A 25,728-nucleotide genomic window follows, 5' to 3' on the forward strand; every position below is an offset into this window, starting at 1 on the left:
TTGCAGGAGGCCGTTCCGGACCGCTGCCGTTCCGGACCGCCGCTGGACCCCCAGGTAATTTAAGGCATTTGGGGGGGGTTCGGGAGGGTGGGGGATTTAATTTAAAGGGTCGGGGGTGGGTTTTAGGGGGTTTTAGTGTGCCGGCTCACGATTTTCACGATTTTCACAATACTTCAAACACCCAAACGGCAACAATACGATTCCCTCCCCCTCCCAGCCGAAATTGATCGTTAAGACGATCGAGGACACGATTCACATCTCTACTCTCTGTTGCATAGAGGCCATTACAGATATCTACAATTGTGAGTGTACCATCTACTTTATGTATCCAGCATACCCTGTCTATTCACTACCTATAGTCTCTCTCTACAGCTCAGCAACCCAGAGATTGCAGTTCCAGTATCTGAGGGACTTCAGCCCTGCCGGGCACATCAGCTCACTACTGCCACCTCTGGTGGTTCTACTTCCTGTCTAATAAAGAACTATCTGAGTTTGTCTCCATACTCCAGCCTAGCCGGTGGTCCATCTCAGGATATCCTCCTGGGGGCGCTGTCACCTGCCATCGGCCCAAGGATTCACCAATTTTCATTAAAGTGTTCATTCCTTAAACTACTAGAGCGGTATCATAACAGACTGCCACTCTGTGGGGAGTCAACCCACAACAGATCACTAACTCCGTCTACGGAGTACAACGGACTGCTGGCTACTCTCCTCAGGGGAGCAGATTCCATAACAGATTGCTACTCCTCCTCTCGGGAGGAACAGATCTACATCAGGTTGCTAACTCCTCTCCTCTGGAAGAGCAGATTACTAACAGTCTGCTAACTCCTCCCCTCTGGGGAAGCAGATCCATAACAGATTGCTACTCTTCCCCTTGGGAGGAGCTGATCAATAACAGATTGCTAGCTCCTCCTATCTGGGGAAGCAGATCAATAACAGGCATGCCCAAGCATGGGCTGGACAGGAGCGAAGCTGGACTGAAGACAACGATGGAATTCGGAGCAGGAACAAGGCTGGAGCGAAGACAAGGATGACTGAAGAGACTGACCCTCCACCAGACCTGCACACTTTGGGAAGACCATCAACGCAATGGTGATCTTATGAACAGTCCTCCGACCATTCCAAGCCCTTTCGGACCTGCCGCTGGGTATTGGCAAGAAGCAGCAGCCTGGATGGAGGCCAGGGCAGTGAAGACCAGAACATGGAGATTCAAATGAAGACTCAAAAACAAGGTACTTGGATGTACAGATGAAGACTCAGGAATGAGGTACTTGGATGCACAGACGAAGACTCAGGAACGAATTACTTGGAATAAGTTTCAAGGTAATCAGAAGAGTCAAGCAAGGTTCAAGGTATTCAGGTTCAAGGTATTCAGGAGAGTCAAGCAAAGTACTGGGTTGAGACTGCGACGCAGCGCACCCTACACAGCCCACCCATGGGACTGGTTGCAGACCACGCTGGACTCGAAGTAGCATCTAGACAAGATGTGGAGTAATGAAAGGAACATGTCTCGGAAGCTGTAGAGGCCTGCACCAGGCCACACCCTACACAGCTGCCAGTGGCTGGTCGTGGACCACACTGGAACAGCACAGGCACTAGCAGAGTCTTTGGCATGAACGGAGCAAGAACAAGGAACTCCATAGACCAGGGACAAGGATACAAACGGAAGTCTCCCGGAGGCTTGTGCAGCAGAAGTGAGGAAGGCATTGCACCATGAGGCACTCTACATGGCCCGCCAGTGGGGTTGGTCGCGGACCATGACGTGGCACACAAGGAAGGGTGTCAACAAGGAACCAGTAGTTCAGGACAACTGGACTGGAACACAAACATCAGGAACAGGAGACGGACATCAGGACTGGATCTCAGACATCAGGAACAGGAGATGAACATCAGGACTGGAACACGGACATCAGGAATGGATCGCAGACTTCAGGACGAGACATGGAGCTCCGACAGGAAACAAAGAACACAGGACCTTGAAGAAGAGCTGGAACAGAGAAATCCCCTGGAGTGAAGACAGGAACATCCAGGAGCATCTAACTCCTTGTGAAGGCAAAGCTGGAATGAACGCTGGGCCCTTTTGTAGGGCTGCAGAGGACAATGCCTGGGTAGGAGCTAGCAGAGGGCCACACCTGGCTGGCCCTTTAAAGGCAGAAGAGAGGTGCGTGCCCGCACCTAAGGAGAGCTGGGAGAGAGCAGGATCCGTTGGTGGCATCCTAGCCACATGGAGGGCCCAGGATGGAACAAGGCAGGCAGCGGAGCAGCCCTGTCGTGGAGCTGAAGGAAGGCAGGCTGCAGGAGCGGCTTCCTGACGCAAATACAGCAGCAGGCAGACTGAGGAGAGAATGCAGGGCTGCAGGCACTGGCAGTGATGGATTCCCTGCCGGCTGAGGACCCCGACAGTGGTGAGGACAGCTCCCTGCTATTCGAGGACCTCAGGAAGGAGCAGGAGTGGTTGTGAAGGTCCCAGCCACATGGTAAGGCTCCCGGCACTCGGCCCTGCCACACAGGGCAAGAGAATGCGGCTCCTGTGCCGCGTCAGAGGGAGCAGCATCAGTGGCCTGACTAGCCGCGGGAGGTAGGGGACCTTCCCTCGCTCCTCGCAGGCAGGTTTACAACAGTATTCCCTCCTCAAAGACCCCCTCTCCAAGCCTCTTGTCAACAGCTTGTGAAGAAGAAGGAATTCCACATACTGTCAGGGAGCAATCAAGGATCCAAGGGCAGGAGTTGGAACTTCTTGGTGAGGAAGAATACTTGAGCAGAAGACAGGACAGAAGTGGTCAAGGTCCATACAAGACGTACGCAGAAGACAGGATGCTGAAGGCGCAGGTCAGGCAAGGTGCGAGGTTGTAGAACCACAGGATGGCATATTGGTTCTTTAATTAAAGTGGCAGAGGCTTAGGCTCCCTCCAAACCCGGCTTTGAATGGCGGTCTTTAATACTTCTTTAAGGCTGAAACTGAAGCTGTAGTGGAAGGATGAAGTAGCAAGGCGTAGAATGAAGCTAAATTGAAGGTTCCAGAGAACTAGCACTCCAGCAATTCAAAGTGGACAGGACTGAAAACATGGAGTCTAGGTAATAGTTTATGGTGCGTTGAGCAGTAGTCTTGGTATCACTAGAAGATGGAAGACATCCCAAAGTTAGTGCAAGTTGGGTTTGAAGTATGGTGGAACACTCAGTGTTGGACACCAACCAATAGTTCAAGGATTAGAGCTTAGGGATTCTGGTGACCTGGTGATGGCAGTCTCTAGATGATAGGAAGTAGAGGCAAGCGTGACTTCCTAGTATAAATTAGTTAAGGATGGCAGGTAGAATGCTTCATCACCGCTGGTGGTCAATGGACTAGAATTATACTTGGCAAAGAACGTGGGATGAAGCACTCAGAATTGAACCCAAACTGGTGACTAGATGACTAGGCAATCTTTTAAAGCAAACGAGAGTTTGTAGGGTGGAGTTAACTGTAGGAAGAAGTCCTCTTGTAGATAATTGATCTCCATATGGCAGAAATGTAGATGTTGTTCAAGCTTAGTTGAACTGGCAGTGCAAGTTAATGGTGTTGAAAAGAATTACAGGCACAGAAGTTCTGTAATTCCCATTTTAGGAGTGGGCCCTTAGGCAAGGGTAGAATCTTAGCGATGCTTGGCGAGTTGACACTCGAGCCGGAGCGGTCCTTGACTGATGGTACAGAGGTCCGATGGCAAGGACAGGACCCACACAAGGCAGGCCAACAGAAGAAGGCTGACGGACTTGGTAGAAGATGGACATCCTCTGGACTACTTGAGAGCAAGCTGGAAGCAGATGTACTTTGAAAAGGCACACTTGGACAGGCACCTTACTTGGATGGTGAAGCTTGCAGCGGATTCCAGAGAAGAGGTCGCTGGTCTTGAGCTCGGGGTGGTGAGCGAGGCAAGCATGTGGTAACTGGGAGTACTGAAGAAGTTGAGCGGGAACAGCAAAGAAATTTGCTGGTTCAACTCAAAGAAGAGATGACTGATGTTCCAGGCCCCATTGGACAGATGACAACAGATGGGGTGCAGGCTCCTCCTGCAGATTGTCTGGAGAGAAGTGCCACAGGCTGGTGAGTTGAAGACATCTCTTGCAGGATGGTGAACTTGATGAGTGAGATGCAAAGCATTTCCAGCAAGATAAGCTCTACGTAGCAGGCGAGTCCTGTGGATAGAAAAAGGAGTGCTCAGAGGGAAAAAAATAAAAAATTCTGGACAAGATGGTCGTGGAGAATAGGAACCAGAAGCTGCAGCTTGGAAGATGGTAGGGAACCTGGGCACAGGCGCCTCCTGCAGGTCGTACAGCAAGTGTACCCAGGCCAAACAAAGTCTCAAAGAGGCACTCTGTGGAAGCAGATGCTAGAGTCTCTAGTGGTGAAGAAAAACAAAAAATTCAAAGCAAGCTGGCGCCTCCAGCAGGTCAGTGGATTCTCAGAAAAATTTGAACAAAAGATTTTAAGAAAGATTTCTTGGCAAACTAGACACGGCCCAACACAAGGACATGAACACTGAACACATGGTCTTCACAATCTGTTATGGAAGCGCTAGGAGAGGGGTTCCACTTTCCAGGGGTTTGTGTGTTCTTGGACCACGGCTCGACCCCAGAAGAACTCTGAAGAGGTGCCGCGGCAGGCGAGGCATGCCTGAGCATGGGCTGGACAGGAGCGAGGCTGGACTGAAGACAACGATGGAATCCAGAGCAGGAACAAGGCTGGAGTGAAGACAAGGATAACTGAAGAGACTGACCCTCCACCGGACCTGCACGCTTCGGGAAGACCATCAATGCAATGGTGGTCTTATGAACAGTCCTCCGACCATTCCAAGCCCTTTCGGACCTGCCACTGAGTAACGGCAAGAAGCGGCAGGCCGGATGGAGGCCAGGGCAGTGAAGACCAGAACATGGAGATTCAAACGAAGACTCAGAAACAAGGTACTTGGATGCACAGATGAAGACTCAGGAATGAGGTACTTGGAATAAGTTTCAAGGTAATTAGAAGAGTCAAGCAAGGTTCAAGGTATTCAGAAGACTCAGGCAAGGTTCACGGTATTCAGGAAAGTCAAGCAAAGTACTGGGTTGAGACTGCGATGCAGCTCGCCCTACACAGCCCATCCGTGGGACTGGTCACGGACCACACTGGACTTGAAGTAGCCTCTAGACAAGATGTGGAGTAATGAAAGGAACATGTCTCGGATGCTGTAGAGGCCTGCACCGGGGCACACCCTACACAGCCGCCAGTGGCTGGTCGTGGACCACGCTGGAACAGCACAAGTACTAGCAGAGTCTTTGACATGTACGGAGCAAGCACAAGGAACTCCGTAGACCATGTACAAGGATACAAGTGGAAGTCTCCCGGAGGCTTGTGCTGCAGAAGTGAGGAAGGTATTGCATCACAAGGTGCCCTACATAGCCTGCCCATGGGGCTGGTCGCAGACCATGATGTGGCACGCCAGGAAGGGTGTCAACGAGGAACCAGGGGTTCAGGACAACTGGACTGGAACACGACCATCAGGAACAGGAGACGGACATCAGGACTGGATCATGGACATCAGGAACAGGAGACGGACATCAGGACTGGAACACGGACATCAGGAACGGATCGCAGACTTCAGGATGAGACATGGAGCTCCGACAGGAAACAAAGAACACAGGACCTTGAAGAAGAGCTGGAACAGAGAAAAATCCTGGAGTGAAGACAGGAACATCCAGGAGCATCTAACTCCTTGTGAAGGCAAAGCTGGAATGAACGCTGGGCCCTTTTGTAGGGCTGCAGAGGACAACGCCCGGGGAGGAGCTAGCAGAGGGCCACACCTGGCTGGCCCTTTAAAGGTAGAAGAGAGGCATGCGCCCATGCCTAAGGAGAGCTGGGAGAGAGCAGGATCCGCTGGTGGCATTCTAGCCACATGGAGGGCCCAGGATGGAACAAGGCAGGCAGCGGAGCAGCCCTGCCATGGAGCTGAAGGAAGGCAGGCTGCAGGAGCAGCTTCCTACCGCGAAGACAGCAGCAGGCAGACTTAGGAGAGAATGCAGGGCTGCAGGCACCAGCAGTGATGGCTTCCCTGCCAGCTGAGGACCCCGGCAGCGGCGAGTATGGCTCCCTGCCATCCGAGGACCCCAGGAAGGAGCAGGAGCAGCTGCGAAGGTCCCAGCCACATGGTAAGGTTCCCGGCACTCAGCCCTGCTATGCAGGGCAAGAGAACACGGCTCCTGTGCCGCGTCGGAGGGAGCAGCGTCAGTGGCCCGACTGCCCGCGAGGTGTGCTCCTCGCGGGCAGGTTCACAACACCCCGTGCAGCAGAAGAGGACTAAAAAGCTCATCTGCATACTGTTCCCAGTAGCACCTCAACTCTATCCATTTACCTTGCTATAATTTATCCATTTAACTGACATTATCTGTTTTTATTTGGTTTATATGTTCTGATTTTACATGGTAATGGTATCTGATAAGAGTAATTGCTATATATTTTATACAGAAGGAATATAATTCAAAACAAGAGTCAATAAGGTGGGTAGCTAGGAATAACATAACAACATAAGACTTGTCATACTGTGTCAGAACAAAAGTCATGCCCAGTATCCTGTTTCCAAAAAGTCCAAGTCAAGTCACAAGTACCTGGCTGGATCCAAAAGGGTAGATAGATTCCAAGCTGCTTATCCCAAAAATAAGCAGTGGATTTCTGCAACTCTACCTTAATAATGGTTAATGGACCTCTCCTCCAAGAACTTGTCTAACCCTTTTTTAAATGCAGCTACAGTAATAGCTTTCACCATATCCTCTGGAGTTAAACTCCAGAGCTTAATTATGCATTGAGTAAAAAAATTGTTTTTATTTACTAGTTTTACCCTGTAACTTCCTGGTCTTTGCACTTTTAGAAAGAGTAAACAACTGTAGGAGCAGGAGGAGGTGAATTTAATTGTATTGCCTGATTCGCTGAAAAGTGAACTGTTTTGTTTTTTTTTGCCTACCTTGCTGAGGTCCGTGATTGCTAGAGGGAAATGTTGGTGTGTGAGGGCTCACCAACCCGACTGATTAACAGCTGTTTCCACGTTCAGCGTGAGAGGGTGGACCCAGACTCAAACCCAATAAGAATGGGTTTTTCTGCAGCACTGCTTGAGGAGCAGGAGGAGGTGAATTTAATTGTATTGTCTGACTTGCTGGAAAGTGAACTGTTTTTTGGTTTTTTTTGCCTACCTTGCTGAGGTCCGTGATTGCTGGAGGGAAAGGTTGGTGTGTGAGGGCTCACCAACCCGACTGATTAACAGCTGTTTCCACGTTCAGCGTGAGAGGGTGGACCCGGACTCAAGCCCAATAAGAATGGGCTTGACTGTGGCGCGCAGCTGACACCGGCGCACCGCCAAAGCCGTGCGTGCCTAAGGGCCATGCAGATGAGCGGCTTAGCCCAGCTTTGCCTGGACTTTTCAGCTGTTTCCGCTACTCCATGCTACTCCACAGGTAGGATATTAATTGTGTTTCTTGCACCTACCTGTTCTCCTCCATAAGGATATCTCTCTGAATGTTTGAATTGTTATGGTCCATTCTGAGAAACTAAGAAGCCCGGAGAAATTGTTCTTCAAATATGCCTCACACTAAAAGGATGGCCAAACTAAGGCTTTCCTCAAATTTACCAAATGTTGATCCCGGGCAACGAAGTGTATCAGAATGTCTAGTATCTCCAATTGTAAACCCCGATGGACTGACGACGTTGGAGGAGGGAGTGGAGCGAATCCCCACTTTCATGGTCTTAGAAACATCACTAAGTCCAGGGGCACCGGACACATCGCCCCCACCTGGTAGTGAAGGGAGGTTCCCTTTGGTTGCACCGGGAGGAAATGAGGGATTGAAAGATGTAAAATCCCCAGAGACTGAAGTACAAATGGCACCAGCCCTAGCCAAATCATTGGAAGAATCTGGTATTGATATCTCTTTATTATCTCCCAAAAAGGAAAATACTCCTATTGGGAAATTAGTTGGAACTAGGGAACGGGACACTGTTAAATCAGCGATATTAAAACCTCCTACCATTACTTTAGAAAATCTATGGAATTTTATAGCAAAGTTAGACGGTTCAATAGGAAAAATTATGGAAGAAGTTAAGGAAATAAAGAATTCCCTAAAGATCAATTTGGAGAAAGTAGAGGAACAACAAAAAGAAATTAAAGATTTAGATAAGAGATGTGTGCAGATAGAGAAAATTCAACATCAAATTAAAATGGAAGAAGAATTCCAAAGGAAATTTGAGTTTTTGGAGAACAATATAAGGGCCTTAAATCTAAGGGTAATAAATTTTCCCATCATAGATCAATTAGGACCAAGGGAATTGTTTAAAGAATACATTTCGCAAATTCTAAATATTCCAGAGGTTAACCATCCAGTTATAGTAAGGGCTTTCTACATAGGCATAAGGAAAAAAGTTCCAAAAAAATTAGATCAAATATAAAATTTTCAAGAACATCAGGAAACAATTAATATTTCTGATCTGTTGCAAACATCACAAGGAAAGATAGAAATAAAAAATAGAGGCACATTGTTGCTACAGTTTGCCTTTATTACTGATAAGGATGTTAAACTTAAATCTTTTTTTTTCAATAGATCAAAATTTTTTATGGACAAAAAATATGGATCTTTCCGGATTTGGTAAGGGCTACTCAGCTCCGTAGAAAGAGTTTTCTACTACTTAGAAAAGAGGTAGTGAATAAAGGAGGATTCTTTTTATTAAAATACCCCTGTAGATGTATCATCAAGAGTGAGGGGAAAAATTACTCATTCCTAGAGCCAGAACATCTTAGAAATTTTCTAGGGGGGAAAACAGCTTGTTAATATAGATTGATGGAAATCCCATAACATTCTCTGGTTAGGTTAAGATTTCAATTAGTTTTCGCTCATAATATGTTTCACAGAGGATATTCTTAATTTTTCCTGTAGTTAGGAGGAACAAGAATTATTTTTTATTGTATTTCAAAATGATATTATGTATATTTCTTATTCAAATGTTTCTTTCTTGTTCTGCTATTACTGTCTTGGTAATTATGACTGTATAAACTGAAAAATTCTTAAATAAAAAATTGAAAAAAAAAAAGAAAGAGTAAACAACTGGTTAGTGTTTATTCATTCTATTCCACTCATTATTTTATATTCCTCTATCATATCTCCCCTCAGCCATCTTTTCACCAAGCTGGAGAGTTCTAACATCTTTAGCCTTTCTTCATAGGGGAATTGTTCCATCCCCTTTACCATTTTGGTCGCCATTCTCTGCATCTTTTCTAATTTGCAATATCTTTTTTGAGATGTGGTGACCAGAACTACACACAATACTCAAGATGAGGTCGCACCATGGAGCGATACAGAGGCATTATGAAATTCTTTGTTTTATTCTCCATTCCTTTCCTAATAATCCCTACCATTACATTTGCTTTCTTGGCTGCTGCTGCACACTGAGCAGAAGATTTCAATGTATTTTCAACAATGACACCTTTTCCTGAGTAGTGACTGCTAATGTAGACCATAGCTATAATTTGGATTATTCTTCCCTAGGTACATTGCTTTGAACTAATCCACATTAAGTTTCATTTGCCATTTGCATGCCCAGTCTCCCAGTTTTGCAATGTCCTCGCAGAATCCTCTTGCGATTTAACAACTTTGAATAATTTTGTGTCATCGACAAATTTGATCACCTCATTTGTTGTTCCCATTTCTAAGTCATTTATAAATATGTTGAACAGTAGTGGCCCCAGAACAGATCTCTGGGGCACTCTACTATTCACCTTTTTCCATTGAGAAAATTTACTATTTAGCCCTGCTGAGATGTGTGTGCTGCAGCATTTACACACATACATGGGTGGCTTTTAAAATGTGCTCAGCACACATGAGCCAAATATATTCACACATCCATTAATTAATGTGGGGTAGATTTTAAGACCTGCGCGCGGGCATACATGTGCACGCACTACAAGGCGTGCACACATGTATGCCCGATTTTATAACATGCGCCCACAGGCATGCACATATTATAAAATCGGGGGTCAGTGCATACAAGGGGGTGCACAATTGCGCACACCAAGCCATGCTGTATTCCCCTGTTCCCTCCCGCCTTAACTAACCTTCTCACCCCTTCCCATAACCTTCCCCCCCAGCCCTAATTTAACTCCCCCCCAATTTCTTATATCACCTTTTGCGCCTGCTTGAAGGCAGCCTGCCGGCACGCAATCCTCCAACACAGCAGCAAATGGCCGCTATGTCGGAGGCCTCTGGCCCCGCCCCCACCCCAGGACTGCCCGTTTTTGCAAGCCCCGTGACTTAGACGCGTCCCGGGGCTTTATGCATGTTGCTGGGCCTTTATAAAATGGGCCCGGCGCGTGAAAGGCGATTTACGCGCGTAGAGCTTTTAAAATCTGGCCCTGTGTGTGTCAAGTATTAAAAATTCATCTTTATATGTATTAGTGTCCACATACAAATATGTAAATATGAAAACATTTCCAAAAATCAAAAAAGGCTAATGCCTCACACAAATTAAAGTCCGACACTAGCCAGTTTTCGTGGAAATACTGCATTAGGGAAATATATATATATATATTTTTTAATTTATTCTTTATTAATTTTCAACTTACATAAACAGCAAAAATTTAAATGCATGCTAATGCAAAAATTCGTATATTCATAATCAAACAAGTAATTTTCCTAATTTAAATCAAATTTACATAAAGAAATAATACTGATTATGGATTATACATCCAATTTATAAAGAAATCAGAGATCCAAAATTTCCAAAATTAGGCAGCAGGAAATAAATTTAGTTAGGATAAAAAAGGAAGTACACCACTTATTAATTCCAATCCCGTGGGAAGCTTTGATAGCATTATTTAAGGAATTATGTGAATCAAGAAAACTACGTAAATCTTGAGGGTCAAAGTACACATATCTTTGAGTATTTAATTTTACAATGCATTTGCTAGGGTAACGAATCACCATATATGCTCCCAGGTTTTTAACTTCCTGAGCCATCTGGAGAAATTGCTTTCTGCGAATTTGCGTATCTCTTGTGATGTCCGGGTAAACCCAAACTTTTCCACCAAGATAAAGTTTATTCCTGTTACGGAGAAATAACCTCAAAACAGTGTCTCTGTCCGAGGGAAAAACGAATCTTACACAAAGAGTTCCCCGAAATTCTATCTGTTCTTCCATAGACTGTTCCAGGAACCCCGTTAGGTTTTCCAAGTCTTGTGAATGTATTTCTTTTTTTTTTTTTGTAATTGTATGTTTATTAACAGTAGAACCAATACACCACTTCTATAAAACAGTAATCAATTCAGGCTAATACAAATACAGACTAACCCAAGATATGCAAACCAACAACTAACAAGACAATGTACAAATAGTCTGTAGCATGTGTATCATTCATATCCCCAATGGAGGTCCACCATTGTTTCTCCCCACCCCGATAAACCCCAAAGTAATAAAAGAAAGAAACAAAATATAAAACAGAAGGAAAAAGGAAAGAAACAATAAACAAAGAAAATATCCCAAAACCACCACCCTCCCCAACCCCCACCACCCTCCCCGCTATCATATACCTAGGAATCAGTGTAAGGTAGAAGCAGACCATTGTGTGTATAAGGCCCATACTTTGCCCAGTTTAGCCAACTTGTCCCTTCAGATAGCCGTCAAGTATTCCATATAGTAAATCCATTTCAATCTGCGCAGTACATCAGCCAAAGTGGGTGCACATAGATCCTTCCATTTCATAGCTATTTCACCCCGTACTGCATGCGCCACTACTCGTAGCAATAAACTATGCGCATGAGCGTCCTGAGAGACTGGGATATGTAACAAGACTTCTTTCGGATGGAAGGGGACATGCTTACCCACCAGGTCACCATACCATTTTTCCACTTGTTCCCAAAGAGAACGGATCACCGGGCAAGACCACCACATATGATAAAAGTCGCCTTCCATCCCACAATTCCTCCAACATAACGAATCTTTGCGCAACCCCATGTTTTTCATTTTATGGGGGGTAAGATACCAACGGAATAACATCTTATAACCATTCTCCACCATAGAGGCTGCCGTAGAGGACCGCCCCACCGCTGAAAAGCAGGTTTCCCATTCATCTTCTGACAAAGAACCCCCCAGATCCTTTTCCCAAGCCTTTATATGATTCGGCTTGCCTAATACTGCCCCATTTAACAAGGAGTACAGTTTGGAAATTATGCCTTTTATCAAATGGGCATTAGCACAATAACTTTCCAGTAGCGTTTTCCCTTTTAGCGTCCTGCACTGGTTTAGAGCGTAGAAAATGACACACTTGTAAATAAGCATAATACTGGTCTGTCCCCAGGTGAAACAGAGTCTGTATCTCTTCCCATGACCTCACCCCCTGATCAAACCACAATTGCCCCAGGGTGGTTATGCCCTTACTCCTCCAAACCTGAAAGGTTCGTTCCGACCAGCCAGTTAGCATATCCCGGCAACCCTGGAGAGTGGTAGAGTGCAAGAATTTCCTATCCCCTAGAAACCGCGGCCTCCATCTCCGCCACAACCCCAGGGTAACTAAAGTGCAAGGAGATCGAATACCGAGATCAGAAGGAATGGGCTTTATCCCCCAGAACCAGTCATCATATTGAGCACCCCTCGTCAAGAATTGTTCCAAACGCACCCATTGCTTAACATCTTTAAGATTGTGGAAGTCCACCATTACGCGCAATTGAGATGCAAGATAATATTTTAGGAAGTTAGGGACCCCCACCCCTCCATCCCGCTTATGCTGATACAACACCGCCCGAGCTACTCGCGGTGGTTGACGTTTCCAGATAAAGGAGAAAACTTTAACCTGCAGCTTTTTCAGCACAAGAGCTGGTACAAGACAAGGCAAAGTTTGAAAAAGATATGCAATCCTAGGCAGAAAGGTCATCTTAAGGGCAGCAATTCTTCCCATCCAGGAGAGAGTCAACCGGTCCCAGGTTTGTAGGTCCATTTCTAGTTTTTTAATTAAAGGCACAAAATTCAGCCGAAACAGCTCATGGTACTCTGGTCCCAAATAAACCCCCAAATATTTCACAGACTTAGTGGCCCAAACAAAGGGAAACTGAGCTTTAAGTCGGGAGAGCATTGACGATGAGAGAACAATTGGTAGGATCTCAGACTTATCCTGGTTGACCTTGAACCCAGATACCTTACCATAAGCCTCCAAAATGGGTAGTAAGCTCGCTAGAGAGCGGGCTGGATCTGCCAGGGTGAACAGCACATCATCTGCATAAAGTGCCAATTTATACATATTATCACCAATTTGGATCCCTTGGACCCCCTCCGCCTCCCGGATTCTAGTGGCCAAGGGCTCCAAACTTAATGCGAATAACAAAGGCGACAGCGGACACCCTTGACGGGTTCCCCGCTGCACCTCAAAGTTCTCGGAGTATCCCCCGTTAACTTTAATACAGGCGGCCGGGGAGCGATATAATTCTTGAACCCATGTGAGAAATCCCCCTCCTAGCCCCACCTTTCTCAGCACTTGAAACAGGAATGGCCAATGAACCCGATCAAAGGCCTTCTCAGCATCTACCCCAAACAACACCGATGGAGTGGAACTCTGTTTAGCATAGTGTATAATATTGACCACCTTGCGGATATTGTCACCCGCCATCCTGCCAGGCATAAAGCCAGCTTGGTCATCATGCACCAATAAAGGAATAACAAACTTTAAGCGATTAGCCAGGATTTTTGCTAACAATTTTAAATCAATGTTTATAAGAGAGATGGGTCGATAGGAACTGCATAACAGTGGATCCTTTCCGGGTTTAGGTATGATCGTTATGCCCGCCACATTAGCCGCCGGGAGCATATGAGATCCCGTCCCCAGGGCATTGAACATAGCCGCCAAAGGACTCACCAGCACATCCTTGAATTTTTTATAGAATAGAGGGGTGTACCCATCCAACCCAGGGGCCTTGCCAGGTTTCAACTCTGCTATAGCTGCCAACACTTCTGCAGAAGTAATAGCCTGCCCCATACCCTCTGTCATGGAGGCCTCTAAACACGGTAGCTGAACCCCATCAAGATATGCCTGGATGTGTTCCTCTGAAGCAGCATTTTCCCTCGAATATAAATGTGCAAAAAATGTGTTAAATTGCGCTCTGATTTCTGTCCCTACCGTCGTCACTTCCCCCCCCCCCCCCCCCCCCCCCGGGGACTTAATCTTAGTGATCTGGGATTGTGCTGCCCTAGACTTCAAAGTATGTGCTAATAATTTCCCGGCCCTATTACCGTGTTCATAGTAAGTTTGACGCACCATATCTAGCTGGTGGGCCCGCTCATCAGCATCAATCTGCTGTAACTGATATCGGAGATCCCCTAATTCACGTAAAAGGGCCTTAGAAGGCGCTGCTTTGTGGGCCGCTTCCGTTTTTTCCAGCTTAGCTCGCAAGATATTGCCTTGTCTAAGCTTTTCCTTCTTCCTGCCAGAGGCAATGGCTATTAATTTGCCCCTTATGACTGCTTTCAGACAATCCCAAATCACCACGGGTGTAGCCTCCCCCGTGTCGTTCAAGGTTAAGTATTCCTGAATGGCTATACGGATATCTTGCTCCGCCTGGTGATCCTTAAGAATAGAATCGTTCAGCTGCCAAAATCGACGACCAGCATCTGTCCCTGTAGTGCGAAAGGACCACCAGATAGGAGCATGGTCAGACCATGTAATTTGACCAATACCAGTATCCGCTGTTTCCCCCACAAAGGAAGAATCTGCAAACAAATAATCAATTCTGGTGTAAACCTCATGCGCTTTCGAGAAGTAGGAGTAATCCCTATCTGAGGGATGGTATTCCCGCCACATATCCACTAGTCGCCATTTTGCAATAAATGTGTGGAAAGCGCTGCTATCCACTGTAGCATAATGTCCTACTCCTGTGGAGCAGTCCAGTCGCGCATTGCGGACCAAATTAAAATCCCCCCCGAGAATTAACCGCCCGCAAGATGAGTTAAGCAATTGATCATCTATCCTCTGAAGAGCTTCCCTCTGCAGTTTGTTGGGATTATAGATATTTACCAAGGTATACAGAATCTGATGAAAATATATGGACACTATTATAAAACGACCCTCTGGATCGCGAAATACAGAGGCCACTTGCCCCACCAGATCTCTGGAAACTAGAATCCCTACCCCATTATACTTAAATTTTGGGGTACTGGCAGCTAAAAATACTAGCGGGAAGCCCACATGATGCAATAAATTCTCATGATGTCTACGCAAATGCGTCTCCTGGAGAAATAAGATGTCTGCCTTCATCCGGAGGGCGTCTTTAAACAAATGACGCTTGGCCGGGTGGTTAAGACCCTTCACATTCATGGACACGATTTTAATATCAGGCATGATTATGTCCTGCCACCTCTCCCCCCGCTTGAACTGGAAAGCGCATCTCAGCCCGCCTGTCCCTAGAAAGCGCCACACTGAACCCACAATGGCTACCCAACCCTATCCCATGTAGGACGAAAAAACTAAAAACCCCCAGTATAACAAAACCCCCATCCCCAACCCCCCTTCCCCCTGCCCCCCCCCCTCCTGTTTCCCCATCCCCCCTCCCTGATACCAGTTCCCTGCCAGTACAACGTTGACAAGGAAATTTTGAGGTGAAGTGCGTCCCTCCACGCCCCTCCCATCATCCTATCATGCTATAGAAAACAATCTTAGAAACATGCACAAAAATGCAACCGAACATGCAGCATTAAGCATATAACAACCAGACATGGTATAAAACTCAGTCACTGGTAGCCGCTCACTCCATGCTCTCCCTGGGAAGAACATAAAAATATAGAGTCCCTGCGGGTAAAAATCACCCTGTGAACAGGCAAGACAAAAATAACACCCGCCCAAATGGGCTAAAGAAAAAGGGGAACAATTCAGGTAACTTTCGCCGTAGAGCTGGCCGCCAAAGTTACATTAGAGTCCGAAGAATTCCTTCGCAGTCGAGAGCCCGATGTCCCCTTGCGCTGCCAGCGCGGGCGGTCAGCAATCAGCGGTTTAGGAGCTCCATTGCCCATCACCGGCAGATTTAGACCCTCCTCCGCCATGACTGAAGCTGCTGCCGACGCCATCTTGATGAATCTCGTGCGGCCATCTTTGGTGAAAGCGAGGCCCGTTGGATACACCCATCTATATTTCAGATTTGCCTCTCGTAGAATCGTCGTAACTGGCTGAAAGTCCCGCCTTTTTTGAAGGGTGACCGCCGCCAAATCATTATAAACTGTAACACTATGCCCTTCCCAGCTAAAAGCGCCCATTTTTCGGGCTTGTTGCATTATAGCTTCCTTCAGGCGAAAACTGTGGAGACAGGCGATAATGTCTCTGGGTACATTTGGCCGTGGTGCCCACAATGTCCTGTGAGCTCTATCCAAAATAATGTCACTAGCTCTAGTGCCCCCTGATTCGGAGCTATTACTAAGGATAGTTTCACAAATTTTCTGGACCACAGAGGTGGCATCCGCATAGTCCGCCGTTTCGGGGATGCCCCTTACCCTGATGTTTGCACGGCGTGAGCGGTTCTCCATATCCTCCATTTTGAGTTGCATCTCCTCATTCGCTTTTTGGAGCAGCTCTACATCTTTCCTGAGGGTCGAAGTTTCCATCATCTGCCCCTCAACAATCCCTTCCACATCTTCAACACGTCGGCCAATATCCCCGATTTCGGATCGGAACTCAGTCAGTGCTGCTTGCATTTCGGAGCGCATTGATTTAATATCAGCTTGGATTTCCCGGAACCAGAGCTGGAAATCAGTTTTGGTAGGTTCAGTCGGCTCCGACCGTTGTGGTAAATCTTTTCCGGCAGCCACCTCCTCCGGAGCCGGTAGATCAGCCTGCCGCATGGCGTCCGCCATTTCATGAGCTCCCGGTTCGGTCTCTTCACACAAGGCCGCAAATCGAGAACCACCCGGTTCATATGAAAACGCCTTGAGATCCGTAGTTTTTCTCCTGGGGTGCATCGGTAGGGATTTAGACGACCCCTAATGCGATCCAGAATCAAAAATTCGCCGGAAAATAGCTATTATTGCTTAATGCAGGATGAATGGGAGTGGAGCGATCGCCTCAGACGTCCATGCTGTTGGGATGACGTCACTTCCCCCCCTTGTGAATGTATTTCTATGTTTTCTTGTCCTTTCCCTTGCTTCTCCCCAGATTTGATGTAAAAAATCTTTTCTATAGAGGGTATAGCATCTGAAGAAATTTGCAAATTTTCTTGTAGAAATTTTTTAAGTTGTTCCATGGGAGAAATCAACTTTACACGGGGAAAGTTCAATATTCTCAGATTTCTATATCTAGCTTGATTCTCTATGTTCTCTGCTCTTCTTATATTATTCTTTTCAGATTTTATCAATCCAACCTGTACTTCCTTTATTTGAGTAATTTGTTCTTGTAAATTTTCAATCTTTTCGGTATGTTGTTTCACTACTGGGTCCAGACTTTGTACTTGATTCTGTGTAGTTGAAATAATACTAGACATGTTCACTATTGAGGTTTTCAACTCCAATAACACAGTCCATACATTCTCCAAGGTAATTTTTTGCCCTTGATCCTCAAGAGAAGGTAAAATTACGCTTACCGGCGCTTCTTGACGGCATTGATGCCTGATTTCTGAGGCCGCCGCCATTTCTTTCTGCCCCTCTGGTGTTGATGTCGTCGGTGAGGCGCTAAGTATTTTTTCTCCGACCTCACTCAGCTGTTGCCGCCGAGGATTTTCGGGAGTCACCATAACCGAGCCAGTCTCCACAACATTCTCCACCTTTTCCACTCCGAGAGGGCCTTCCGCTACTACCTCAGTGAGGTGAGCGTTCTGACCCAGAAGCAGGGGTTGTATGTGGGTCGGCGGTAGGGGAGCCGTGGGAGCTCCGGGGCTTAAGGTGGTATTCAGGTCTAAGGCCGCTGGAATCCACTCCAAGCCAGCAGCAGTCACAGACTCGTCTCCCGGAGGTCTATTTGCCGGCGTGAAGAAGCTTTCTATTGCAGGTTGAGAAAGGGCTACGGTCGGGGTTGTCGGAGTTTCAACCCAGACTCTCCCTTTTCTCTTCGTGTGAGGCATTCTCTGCGGAAATTTTTTTCCAAATCAAGAGCGCTTCCTCACGCAGCCTTCCTTCAAAACGCCATTTTGGATCCTCCGAGAGGGGGGAAATATATTTATCTGCATTTCTATTTTGCATGTTCTTTCTTGGTCTCGTGTCTCATGCAACTTCATGGCTTAAAAACACTGAGTTATACAGACTGCTGAAATATCCTTCAGCGTATATACATCACTTCCTGTGAAAAAGGGAGAAAAAGAAACATGTCAAAGAAAGAACTCAAAAACTGAAAAATGTTACTGAAAACCAATCAAAGCTAGAAGGGCCCACTGCTTGAGTCTAGTAAATCCAACATTGTTCCAATTTAAGCAACCACTGCCCCATGCCATCAGTGTATCTATGACACTAAAGTGAAGGGCTTCAAAAGTATGTGCTCATTCAATACAATGTGATACTAAGGTAGCTGTCGAGAGATCTTCTATATTCAATCATTCTGGTTTTGACCATTCACCTGGTTTTGACCATCCACCTGTTCTTGCCTACTTAAAATTTATTGAAAAGACAAAAAATAATACAAATGACAAAGTCAGATAACATAATATTAGAGCGTAGTCTGGAAGGTATCTAACCCTATCCACACTGAAAGAGACCTGAGAAATGGTAGACAACCCACCAGGGCAATGCTCCACTATAGGTTCTGATAACATGTTGGGACCCTGTTTGGTGACATTGGACCAAGTCAGTGTGTCATGCAGATTAAGACCCCCTAGTGAATTCAACACACATAAGATCTCTAAAGACAGGGTACAACTGCAAAATGTGCCACTGTTTGAATAGTGAGGCTTTCAAAGCAAGTGCCACTGAAGAAAAGGGAAGAACAGAAGAGTGTGCTGATGAAGGGGAGAAAAGAAGCATGTACCACTGAAAAGAAGGGAAGTGACCTTCTCAACATGTTCCTGATGGTGTTTAAAAAACAACCATTCCGAATGTGTGTGTCATGCTCTTAAATAAACATGGCAGATCACTGTTGCAGGATACCTCTTAGGCTTAAAACACCTAGAAAGATTGATGGTTTTAGTCTTGAAATTAGATAAGGAGAAGTAGATATAACAAAGCCTTAAAAACTGGCTCTCTGGGAGGGCGTTTCTCAAAGTATTTGGATGAGCACTGTAATAACGTAACAAGCTATTGCTATCAGTAAGCTTCTGAAATAAAGAAATACTGAAGCCTTGATGATTCAATTTAATGGCCTAATCCAGGTAAGCAATGTGGTGTTCCTCAATGTGAGCTGAAAAATGGAGATAAAGATCCAATGTGCTGAGCCAAAATACAAATTGCTGGAAAAGTGCTTGAGAGCTTCTCCACAAAATAAAGATGTCATCTATAGTATGTAACGTCTCCAAATCACCAAACTGACTGAGTAAGGATTGTCAAGACACCAAGACTCCTCAAAGCATCCCACATACAAATTGGCAAGATCTGGTGACATAGTGAACCCTATGGCAGTACCATGAAAGAAAGTATGAGCATAGGTAAAATAGTTCTCCATCAGGGCTAACTCTATAAGTCTAACCAGGAAAGCAGTCGGTACACAATGTGGACACAGGCAGAAGTCCAAGTATTTAGACACCACCTCAATGGTCTCATGTTGTGGGATATTTCTGTATAAAGCCTCTACGTTGAGGGTTGCCATCAACATCCTGGATGTGTTTACTTGTATCTTCTCAAATTGAATGATCATGTCTTGAGAATGTTTCATATATGAGGGTACAGCTGGAACAAAAGGAATCAAAAAATGGTCAACAAAAATGCATATAGGTTCCAAAAAAGCGATTCTTAACCTGAAACAATTGGATAACCCCATAGCCAAAATATATAAAAGCATTGTTAATCTAACATATAACACTGGAACCTCGGGGAAGTCTTTCTTTAAAAATGCAGTCTCTCTTAAATTTAAAATGCCGATCGCAAAACTTCATCTATTTCAGATTTTATGGTAGTCTGTAATTGTGAAGTGGAATCAGAAGATAACAGTAAGTAATATATAGCATGATCAAGAACAACAGTTTCCCCTCCTTTATCTGCTGGTTTAAATAACGATCTCTGGGGATTCACAAAGCTCCTGAAGAGCTTTAAATTCTTCCTTGCTGAAGTTACAAAACTTTCTGTTTGAAAAATCAGCAAGGTCTTGAATATCTTTGAAGACCAAGAGCTGGAAAGTTTTGATAGCAGGGTCATCAGGGCCAGGAGTCATTCAATGTGATGAATTGCTAACAATGGATTGATCTGCACTCACAGAGGTGTTTGTGTGTGGCCACTAATACATATAAAGGTAGATTTTAAAAAGTCCATGCACGAGTGCAAGTGCACTCGGTTCCCGGTGCACACACATGGACATGATCATTTTATAACATGCGCACTTCAGCGTGGCATGTTATAAAATACTGTTCGCGCATGTGTGGGCGGGTCGGCACTCGTGTGAGCCGGGGGGGGGGGGTGGACATTTTCTAAACCAACATGCGGCGACACAAGTAGGCCTTCCCCAGTTTCCTCCCAGTCTGCCCCAATTAAGGAATGGACTGGGAGGAAAATTCCCTACACCCCTACCTAATCTTCCTAACTTTTCCCTTCTACAACCCCTAATCTCCCCCTATTAGTTTCTTTTTTTGTTTTAATACTTCAACTTCCGAGTTGAAATAACCTCTGCGCGCTGGCCAGCTGCTGGCGCAGTTCTCCGAGACAGCGGCTAATGCTGCTGACCCAGCCTGCCCCTTTTGAGAGTCCCGGCACTTTGGCATGTAACAGAGGTTACGCGCGTGCCAGGCCCTTCAGAAAATGCACAGAGCGCGCACAAGGCCCGGCCACCCATGTACCCCCCGGTTTTTACACGTGTTGCCCTTTTAAAATTGGGCCTTTAATGAGGTGGATTATAGAGTGGACCGGGTGACAAATATGCTTTATTGTCACCTTCATGCTTCCTGATAGCTGCATAACAAACATAAGAGTTATGTCCTTTTATATACAGACCGATATCTAACAGTATTTCTCTTGTTTTTTTATGTGGTTTATTTTCTGAGACCACTTTTTTCACTTTTATGAAATATAAGCATAATCTTTTATAAAATATAAACATAAACTTTTTTCATTTTTATGAAATATAAACATCAACTTCATAAGCCAAACTGGATTAACAAAAACATTAAAATTGACTTAGACTGAATAAAAGATATATAAAAACTGGGTTGTCCTGCCCAGAAGCACTGTTGCCCTGCTAGCAGTATTAAAGATACAGCAGCCAGAGACATTAATCTTAAACCCATGTGAAGCAATTGCTGGACACCAATGCCAATACCTGAAACCCCAGCTCTGAACATAAACTCGATTGAATGTGATTTGTTGATCAATGAACTTAATGATTTTACATTACAAAGTACTTTTCAACAGATCCATATTGCGATGCAGTAGAAGAGGACCGGAAGGCTCATCTGCATACTGTTCACAGCAGCCCTGGGGAGAGGACTCCAGTGGTCACACGAACATTCCAGGCTGCAAATTCCAGAGGTCCCACACCCTTTGCAGCAGAAGAGGACGGAAAGTGTGTGTTTAACAGCGCATGAAATTCAAACATCCTAACTATACTCTATCTGTTGCTATACCTTACTGTTTACAAGACCTCATCTGTTTTTATTTGATTTTCGGTTTTGATTTTACATGGTAATTGTGTTTGGTAGGAGTAATTTACTACAGATTTTATACAGAAGGAATTTAATTCAAAACAAGAGTCAGTAAGGTGAATAACTAGGTAGATATACGTAGATTAATTGAGGTGTTTTGAGGGTCATTGTCAGATATATATAAAATAAATCTATGGACCAAAAGTACTTTAGGTTAGCTTTCTGTTCTGTTTGCCACTTGCAGGATGGCTTCGCTCCAGCCTGGTATTCAACCTTGCCTCACACCAGCCCTGCCTTCTGTCTTGGCCCTCTCTGCTTTTGTCTTTGCCTGGCTTTGTCTGTCTTCTCATGTCTATCTTACCCATGTACTAGAATCTTGCCCTGGTTGTCTCTGGTTTTGTCCTTCCTGTTCCTCAGTGTCCCACCTTCTTCCAGTCTTTCTAGTTCTGAACCTTCTCAGTTCCTTGCTTGCTGCCTGGATCTGAATCTAGCCTTGGACTTTGACTACACCTCACCAGCTGCCTGCCCTGATTCTCAGACCGCCCCAAACTGCCTTTGCATGGCCCACACCAAGACTCTTTCAGCAGATGTCTGCGCAGATCTTGGGGCTCTGGCTGCAAGGGTGTGCCAACTGTGACACGGCAAAAGGGGCTCACGCTTATGTCATCCACAACCCTTTACATCCTTGCTCCCTTACAGGTACATTTTAAAAGTGTTGCTCACACAAAAAAGACCCCATACATACGTATGTGGCCCACGCGTGAGGAACACGAATTTTAAGAAGCCAGGAAGTATGTGCATACATATCTGTGCACGTGTCAAGAATAAGGAGGCAGAAAAGGGGCAGGGTATGGGCTTCCGGGGTGCGGCCAAGACTTACGTGCTTAACTTCTGAATTTTGCAAGGCTGAACATGGCAGCGTATGCCATGTTACCCGCATAACTTACTACTGGTCCTGATGAGGCACAAGTCTGAAGATTTTGGGTCAGGTATCTTGAACACTGGGGGGGGGGGGGAGAGGAGTAGGAGGAGGAGAGAGACAGACACTCTATATATCTCCTACTGTAAAAGGGGGAGTTTCAATTCAGGTTGGGTTGGAGGGGGCAATGTTACATTGGTCTGCCTTAGGGCACAAGGTTCTGTAGACTCTTGTAACACCGCCTCCCCAAAAAACCACCCAGAGTTGAAAGTTCCCTTCTTACAGTGGCAGATATATAAAGTGTCAGAATCTCTCTCTTCCCCCCTTCCCCCCCTCATGGTCACTTGTGAGTATGCGCGTAAAGACTGCACACATACACGTGTACATGCACGCATGATATAAAATTAAATGTATTTTTGCTTATGTGCACAATATCACGTTTATGGGCACATGCGTCTCCTTTTAAAATGTACCTGTTAAACAGTAACTTTTAAACAGGTGCATGAGCGCATATGGACATAGCTATTTTATGACATAGCAAGTGTTGCTTACCTGTAACAGGTGTTCTCATAGGACAGCAGGATGTTAGTCCTCACATATGGGTGACATCACAGGTGGAGCCCTGTACGGAAAACTTTTCTGTGAAAGTTTCTACAAAGCTTTGACTGACACTGGCACACTGAGTGCACTGAGCATGCTCAGCCTGCAATTATCCCTGTGAGCCACAGGTGTCTCCCTCAGTCTCGTCAGTGCAAGTGTAACATACCTCTAGGAACTAGGGCAGAGAAATGTTGAATCATCATTGTGACATGAAAAGACTGACAATAGAGTGCTGTCTCTTTAAGAGCTGGGGGGGGGAAAGGAGATTCAAAATTGGATTGTCTGAGCATGTGCAAACAGATCACTGCTCAGCTTGAACAGAGTTCCTGCCCTGCTCTGAATTAATAAATATTATCTGTACTGATTAAGGTTCTCTTTTCTGGAACCCTGCTGTGGACGACTTGGGAGTAGTTGAACTGTGCCCTGTCAGGATTTGAAGCTCTTCTTTCGGATAGAGGCTGCTGTATTGTGGATTTGGCAGTTGAAGCAAAGAGCAGTACTGACGCCCTCTTCAGCTCTAAATTCAAATGGACACACAGTAGGGTACAATCTGGGACTTTGCTTGTTCAGAGACTGCTTAAGGTCGGGTGCTATATCACATGCTGATTCTGGTTGAAATACTTAACATGAGTTTATGACAAAGTTGAGTTTTCTCTTGTACTATATACATGTGTTTATATGACAAATGCAGATGCTTAGGAAGTGAACAGATTTATTTCAGTCATTCATTCCAGTAAAGATAAAACTGTTACTCACTAAAGAGCGTGTGGATTCATTTCTGATACTGGGTTGGGAATCAAAGTGCAGGTTTCAGACACAAGGAGTCATAAAGAAAATTGAACTTCAAGGGTTACACAAGCAAAACTAAAATAAAAGTAAAAATGTATACAGACCCAACTCCGTGGGGTGGCAGGTGGGTTTCGTGAGGATTAACATCCTGCTGTCCTGTGAGAACACCTGTTACAGGTAAGCAACACTTGCTTTCTCACAGGACAAGCAGGATGGTAGTCCTCACATATGGGTGAGTACCAAGCTGAGGATGCCCGAGAGTGCACCAAATGCACCCAAGACGCGCGAAAGGTGCAATGACGGGGGTGGAATTTGGAACGGAGGGCATCCTGAAACCCTTAACGGGTTGGTGGAAGGATGTTTGGTAGTTAAACCGAAAAGAATAAGAGTAGACGGACTGGCCAAACATGGAGCATGCCAGCTAGTCGTATCTAAGCAATAATGGGCTGCGAAGGTATGGAGAGAGCTCCAGGTTGCAGGCTGATAAATATGTACAAGCAGCACCGGCCGAGGGGAAGCTATTAAGGCTGGGACAGACGCAACAGAGTGTGGTTACACAGAGTGTTGTAGTGAAATACCTGCTTGTTGGTAGGAAAAAGAGATACAGACCGTCAATTAGGAGGAATAGGTCTGTTTGCCCACTGGAACTCGGAGCTTGACTCTTGCCACAGAAGGAAAGAGTTAGGTGGAATTCCTATGGAATGTAGTGCGATCTTGATACAATGCAAGTGCACTATTACTGTCCAAGAAGTGGAAAAAACCCTCTCGCTTTGGTGAGAGATGTTGGGAAAAATGGGCAGAGTATATTCTGAGTAAGGTGAGATGCAACGTCTACCTTAAGGAAGATATGAAGTTGAATACGTAAAACCACTCAGTCACGGAGGAACGCAGGGTCGGATGAGTATGTAACAAGGTGTGTAACTCACTGACCCTGTTGGCAGAAATGACATTTATGAGGGAAAGAATTTCCCATGTTAAACTTTGAAATGAGAGGAATGGAAAAGCTCGAACGGAGAACGCATGAGACTTGTAAGGATAAGATATAGGTTCCATTCCGTGACTAGTGAAAATAGAGGCGGCTTGATCAGTGGTAAGACCATGGTAAGATGACTCAGAAGAGGTTTACCGTTAATTGGGTATCCCCACTCCCAAACGATACACCAATTGGAACAGAGGTGTACTTATGTAGATGATGTCTGGGGAGCAGAATCCGAGCGAGCAAGAGAAAAGAGTGGTGTAGAAAAAGAAAAAGGGAAATACCCTTTTGTATGCGTCATGTGGTAAATCATGCCATTTCGAATGGTAGGATTTATGTATAGAAGGTTTTGTGACGCTACCAGTACCTGAGAACATCAGTGACTCTACGATTTGAGACTGACTTGTGAGAAGGCGAATTGATTACCGGTGTGATAGATTGAGAAGTATGGGAAGCATACTGGTCTCGGCCACGATGTGGGTCTGAGGAACAGTGAAACCCGTCCCGGTTCAACATTAGAAGAGTGCTGTCTATGAAAGGCAGCAGAAGAGACACATTTAAGAGGCCCTTGATGGAAGAAAGGCGTCTATGGGAACGCATTGGAAACATGTGTAGGGAGTAAAATCTGTGCACCGTATAGTTCGATTCGGAAGCAGAGGGCAAGTTCGGTTGACCTCAGTGTTAGAAGATTTTTCCCACTACACATGTAGTCCGAGACCATTCAAGAG

This window comes from Rhinatrema bivittatum, chromosome 2 (assembly GCF_901001135.1).
Source record: "Rhinatrema bivittatum chromosome 2, aRhiBiv1.1, whole genome shotgun sequence".
Classification (NCBI taxonomy): domain Eukaryota; kingdom Metazoa; phylum Chordata; class Amphibia; order Gymnophiona; family Rhinatrematidae; genus Rhinatrema; species Rhinatrema bivittatum.